We start from the raw sequence: 7,200 nt of genomic DNA on the forward strand, positions 1-7,200 counted from the left end.
GGTTCGAGCCCTGGTCTGGGAAGATCCCACATGCCGCAGAACAGCTGGGCCCGTGAGCCACAATTACTGAGCCTGCGCGTCTGGAGCCTGTGCTCTGCAACAAGAGAAGCCGCAATAGTGAGAGACCCGTGCACCACGATGAAGAGTGGCCCCCGCTTGCCACAACTAGAGAAAGCCCTCGCACAGAAACGAAGACCCAACACAGCCATAAATAAATAAATTAATTTAAAAAAAAAGTTAAACATGCTCTTACCACATGTTTCAGCAATCATGCTTCTGGGTGTTTTACCAAATGAGTTGAAATTTTATGTCAACAAAAAAACCCTGCACGTAAATGTTTATAGCAAGTTTATTCATAATTGCTAGAACTTGTAAGCAAGCAGCATGTCCTTCAATAGGTGAATGGAAAAAAATTGTGGTATATCCGTGTAATGGAATAATGTTCATTGATAAAAAAGAAATGAGATATTAAGCCATGAAAAGACATGGAGGAACCTTAAGTACATATTACCAAGTAAAAGAAGCCAATCTGAAAGGGTTACATATTGTATGATTCCAACTATATGATATTCTGGGGAAGGCAAAACTATGGAGATAGTAAAAAGTTCAGTGGTTGCCAGGGGTTTTGGTGGATGAGGACGGGGAGGTAAAGAAGGAGGAATGAATGAGTAGAACACAGGAGATTTTGAGCAGGGTAAAATAATTATTCTGTGTGATTCTGTGATGATGGATACATGTCAATATACATTTGTCAAAATCCATGTAATATACAACACAAAGAGTAAAGCCTAATGTAAACTATGGAATTCCCTAGTGGTCCAGCAGTTAGGAATCTGTGCTCCCACTGCAGGGGGCACAGGTTCGATTCCTGGTAGGGGAACTTAGATCCTGCAAGCCATGTGGCACTGCCAAAAAAATATAAAATAAAACAAAATCTTGTGTAACGTAAACTATGGACTTTAGTTAATAATAATGTATCATTGGTACATATATTATAACAAATGTACCACAGTAATGTAAGATGTTACTAAAAGGGGAAATTGTGGGGAGAGTAAAGGGGTATATGGCAACCCTCTGTTCTTTTCAATCAGTTTTTCCTATAAACCTAAAATTGTTCAAAAAATAAAGTCTATTAATTTAAAACAATTTAATGGGATGCCTCTAAAGTTTTACTTAAAAGGAAATTTATAGCAGTAAATGTCTATATTAGAAAAGAAAAAAAAAGTCTGAAATCAATGACTTCAGTTTGCTCCTTGTATTGGTCAGTGTTCTCCAGAGAACTAAGAGAACTTGTATGTATATATACACACAAAAGTGAATTATTTTAAGTAATTGACTCACACAATATGGAGACTGGCAAGTCCAAAATCTGCAGGGTAGACCAACAAACAAGAGATCCAGGAGAGAGCCAATGTTGTAATTCAAGTCCAAAGGCCATTAGGCTGGAGCATTCCTTCTTGCTCTGAGGAGTCTTCAGTTGATTGGATGAGGCCCAGCCACATTGTGAAGGACAATCTGTTTTATTCAAAGTTCACCAATTTTTCATCTTCCAGTTTTATCGAGATATAATTGACATACAACACTGTATAAATTCAAGGTATACAGCATAATGATTTGACTTGCATACATCATGAAATGATTATCACAATTCATTTAGTGAACATCCATCATCTCATACAGATACAAAATTAAAGAAATAGAAAAAAATTTTTCTTTGTATAAGAACTCAGGATTTACTCTCTTAACAACTTTTGTATGTAACATACAGCAGTGTTCATTATATTTATCATGTGTAAGTTACATCCCTAATACTTATTTATCTTGTAACTGAAAGTTTGTACCTTTTGAACACCTTCATCCAATTCCCCCTCCCCCGAAACCCCACCTCTGGTAACCACAATTCTGATCTCTTTATCTATGAGTTTGTTTACTTTTGCGGTATAATTGACCTACAACACTATGTTAGATCCTGTTACACAACATAGTGATTTGCTATTTCTATGCATTTCAAATTTATCACCACAATAAACCTGGTAACAATATGTCACCATACAAAGATATTACAGTTATTGACTATATTCCCCATACTGTTCATTTCACACCCTGTGACTTATTTTGTAATGAAAGTTTGTACCTCTTAATCTCTTTCACCTATTTCTTTCTGCCCCCACTCTGCTCCCTCTGGAAACCACCTGTTTGTTCTCTGTATCTATATCTCTGTTTCTGTTTTGTTATGTTTGTTCATTTGCTTTGTTTTTTAGATTCCACATATAAGTGAAATCATAAAGTATTTGTATTTCTTAGTTTGATTTATTTCACTTAGCATAATACAATGTAGGGTCATTCATATTGTTGCAAATGGCAAGATTTCATTATTTTGTATGGTTGAGTAATATTCCACTGTGTGTCTGTGTGTGTGTACCACATTTTTATCCATTCATATGTTGATGGACACTTAGGTTGCTTCCATATCTTGGCTGTTGTAAATAATACTGCAAAGAACATATGGGTGCATGTATCTTTTCAAATTAGTGAGCTTTTTTCATCTTTTTTTTTACTGCACCACTCAGCTTGCAGGATCTTAGTTCCCCAACCAGGGACTGAAGCTGGGCCATGGGAGTGAAAGTGCCGAGTGCTAACCACTGGAACGCCAGGGAATTACCCAAGATAGTGTTTTCACATTCTTTGGATAAATACCCAGGAGTGGAATTGCTGTGTCATATGGTACTTCTATTTTTAGTTTTCTGAGGAATTTCCATACTGTTTTCCAAAGTGGCTGTACCATTTTATATTCCATCCAACAGTATATGAGGGTTACATTTTCTCCACAACCTCTCCAACCTTTGTTATTTGAAGTTTTTTTGAAAATAGCCATTCTAGTGACTGTGAGGTGAAATCTCATTGTGGTTTTGATTTGTGTTTCCCTGATGATTAGTGATGTTGAGCATCTTTTCATGTGCCTGTGGGCCATCTGTATGTCTTCTTTGGAAAAATGCCTATTCAGGTCCTCTGCCCATTTTATAATTGGTTTGTCTGTTTTTTGATATTAAGCTGCATGAGTTCTTCCTATATATTTCTTTAATATTAAGCCCTTATCAGATATATGGTTTGCAAATATCTTCTCTTGTTCAGTAGGTAACCTTTTCATTTTGTTGACTGTTTCCTTCGTTGTGCATAAGCTTTTTAGTTTGATGTAGTCCCATTTGTTTATTTTTGGTTTTGTTTTCCCTGTTTCCCTGAGGAGACATATCAAAAAAAGTTACTAAGACTGATGTCAAAGAGATTACTGCTTATGTTTTCTTCTATTAGTTTAATGGTTTCCAGTCTTACTTTTAGGTCTTTAATCCATTTTGAGTTTATCTTTGTATATTCTGTGAGAAAATTTCTTTATTTTTTTCAATCAGTCATCAATTTTATACACATCAGTGTATACATGTCAATCCTAATCGCCCAATTCAGCACACCACCATCCCCACCCCACCGCGGTTTTCCCCCCGTGGTGTCCATACGTTTGTTCTCTACATCTGTGTCTCAACTTCTGCACTGCAAACCGGTTCATCTGTACCATTTTTCTAGGTTCCACATATATGTGTTAATATACGATATTTGTTTTTCTCTTTCTGACTTACTTCACTCTGTATGACAGTCTCTAGATCCATCCACGTCTCAACAAATGACTCAATTTCGTTGCTTTTTATGGCTGAGTAATATTCCATTGTATATATGTACCACAACTTCTTTATCCATTCATCTGCCGATGGGCATTTAGGTTGCTTCCATGACCTGGCTATTGTAAATAGTGCTGCAATGAATATTGGGGTGCATGTGTCTTTTTGAATTACAGTTTTCTCTGGGTATATGCCCAGTAGTGGGATTGCTGGGTCATATGGTAATTCTAGTTTTAGTTTTTTAAGGAAACTCCACATTGTTCTCCATAGTGGCTGTATCAATTTACATTCCCACCAACAGTGCAAGAGGGTTCCCTTTTCTCCACACCCTCTCCAGCATTTATTCTTTGTAGATTTTCTGATGATGCCCATTCTAACTGGTGTGAGGTGATACCTCATTGTAGTTTTGATTTGCATTTCTCTAATAATTAGCGATGTTGAGCATCTTTTCATGTGCTTCTTGGCAATCTGTATGTCTTCTTTGGAGAAATGTTTATTTAGGTCTTCTGCCCGTTTTTGGATTGGGTTGTTTGTTTCTTTAATATTGAGCTGAATGAGCTGTTTATATATTTTGGAGATTAATCCTTTGTCCATTGGTTCGTTTGCAAATATTTTCTCCCATTCTGAGGGTTGTCTTTTCATCTTGTTTATGGTTTCCTTTGCTGTGCAAAAGCTTTGAAGTTTCATTAGGTCCCATTTGTTTATTTCTGTTTTTATTTCCATTACTCTAGGAGGTGGATCAAAAAAGATCTTACTGTGATTTATGTCAAAGAGTGTTCCTCCTATGTTTCCCTCTAAGAGTTTTATAGTGTCCAGGCTTACATTTAGGTCTCGAATCCATTTTGAGTTTATTTTTGTGTATGGTGTTAGGGAGTATTCTAATTTCATTCTTTTACATGTACCTGTCCAGTTTTCCCAGCACCACTTATTGAAGAGACTGTCTTTTTCCATTGTATATCTTTGCCTCTTTTGTCATAGACTAGTTGATCATAGGTGCGTGGGTTTATCTCTGGGCTTTTTATCTCGTTCCGTTGATCTATGTTTCTGTTTTTGTGCCAGTACCATACTGTCTTGATTACTGTAGCTTTGTAGTATAGTCTGTAGTCAGGGAGTCTGATTCCTCCAGCTCCGTTTTATTCCCTCAAGACTGCTTTGGCTATTCGGGGTCTTTTGTGTCTCCATACAAATTTTAAGATGATTTGTTCTAGTTCTGTAAAAAATGCCCTTGGTAATTTGATAGGGATTGCATTGAATCTGTAGATTGCTTTGGGTAGTATAGTCATTTTCACAATATTGATTCTTCCAGTCCAAGAACATGGTATATCTCTCCATCTGTTGGTATCAACTTTAATTTCTTTCATCAGTGTCTTATAGTTTTCTGCATACAGGTCTTTTGTCTCCCTAGGTAGGTTTATTCCTAGGTATTTTATTCTTTTTGCTGCAATGGTAAATGGGAGTGTTTCCATAATTTCTCTTTGAGATTTTTCATCATGAGTGTATAGGAATGCAAGAGATTTCTGGGCACTAATTTTGTATCCTGCAACTTACCAAATTCATGGATTAGCTCTAGTAGTTTTCTGGTGGCATTTTTAGGATTCTCTATGTATAGTATCATGTTATATGCAAACAGTGACAGTTTTACTTCTTCTTTTCCAATTTGTATTCCTTTTATTTCTTTTTCTACTCTGATTGCTGTGGCTAGGACTTCCAAAACTATGTTGAATAATAGTGGTGAGAGTGGACATCCTTGTCTCATTCCTGATCTTAGAGGAAATGCTTTCAGTTTTTCACCATTGAGAATAATGTTTGCTGTGGGTTTGTCATATATGGCTTTTATTATGTTGAGGTAGGTTCCCTCTATGCCCACTTTCTGGAGAGTTTTTATCATAAATGGGTGTTGAATTTTGTCAAAAGCTTTTTCTGCATCTATTGAGATGATCATATGGTTTTTATTCTTCAATTTGTTAATATGGTGTGTCACATTGATTGATTTGCGTATATTGAAGAATCCTTGCATCCCTTGGATAAATCCCACCTGATCATGGTGTATGATCCTTTTAATGTGTTGTTGGATTCTGTTTGCTAGTATTTTTTTGAGGATTTTTACATCTATATACATCAGTGATATTGGTCTGTAATTTTCTCTTTTTGTTGTATCTTTGTCTGGTTTTGGTATCAGGGTGATGGTGGCCTCATAGAATGAGTTTGGGAATGTTCCTTCCTCTGCAATTTTTTGGAAGAGTTTGAGAAGGATGGGTGTTAGCTCTTCTGTAAATGTTTGATAGAATTCACCTGTGAAGCCATCTGGTCCTGGACTTTGGTTTGTTGGAAGATTTTTAATCGCAGTTTAAATTTCATTACTTGTGATTGGTCTGTTGATATTTTCTGTTTCTTCCTGGTTCAGTCTTGGAAGGTTATACCTTTCTAAGAATTTGTCCATTTCTTCCAGATTGTCCATTTTATTGGCATAGAGTTGCTTGTAGTAGTCTCTTAGGATGCTTTGTATTTCTGCAGTGTCTGATGTAACTTCTCCTTTTTCATTTCTAATTTTATTGATTTGAGTCCTCTCCCTCTTTTTCTTGATGAGTCTGGCTAATGGCTTATCAATTTTGTTTATCTTTTCAAAGAACCAGCTTTTAGTTTTATTGATCTTTGTTATTGTTTTCTTTGTTTCTATTTCATTTATTTCTGCTCTGATCTTTATGATTTCTTTCCTTCTGCTAACTTTGGGTTTTGTTTGTTCTTCTTTCTCTAGTTCCTTTAGGTGTAAGGTTAGATTGTTTACTTGAGATTTTTCCTGTTTCTTTAGGTAGGCTTGTATAGCTATAAACTTCCGTCTTAGAACTGCATTTGCTGCATCCCATAGGTTTTGGATTGTCGTGTTTTCATTGTCATTTGTCTCTAGGTATTTTTTGATTTCCTCTTTGATTTCTTCAGTGATCTCTTAGTTATTTAGTAACGTATTGTTTAGCCTCCATGTGTTTGTGTTTTTTACGTTTTTTTCCCTGTAATTCATGTCTAATCTCATAGCGTTGTAGTCAGAAAAGATGCTTTAAATTATTTCAATTTTCTTAAATTTACTGAGGCTTGATTTGTGCCCAAGATGTGATCTATCCTGGAGAATGTTCCATGCACACTTGAGAAGAAAGTGTAATCTGTTGTTTTTGGATGGAATGTCCTTTAAATATCATTTAAATCTATCTGGTCTAGTGTGTCATTTAAAGCTTCTGTTTCTTTATTTATTTTCATTTTGGATGATCTTTCCATTGGTGTAAGTGAGGTGTTAAAGTCCCCCACTATTATTGTGTTACTGTCAATTTCCTCTTTTATACCTGTTAGCAGTTGCCTTATGTACTGAGGTGCTCCTATGTTCGATGCATATATATTTATAATTGTTACATCTTCTTCTTTGATTGATCCCTTAATCATTATGTAGTGTCCTTCCTTGTCTCTTGTAACGTTCTTTATTTTGAAGTCTATTTTATTTGATATGAGTATAGCTACTCCAGCTTTCTTTTGATTTCAATTTGCA

This window comes from Balaenoptera physalus (genome assembly GCF_965194825.1).
Source record: "Balaenoptera physalus genome assembly, chromosome: 1".
Classification (NCBI taxonomy): domain Eukaryota; kingdom Metazoa; phylum Chordata; class Mammalia; order Artiodactyla; family Balaenopteridae; genus Balaenoptera; species Balaenoptera physalus.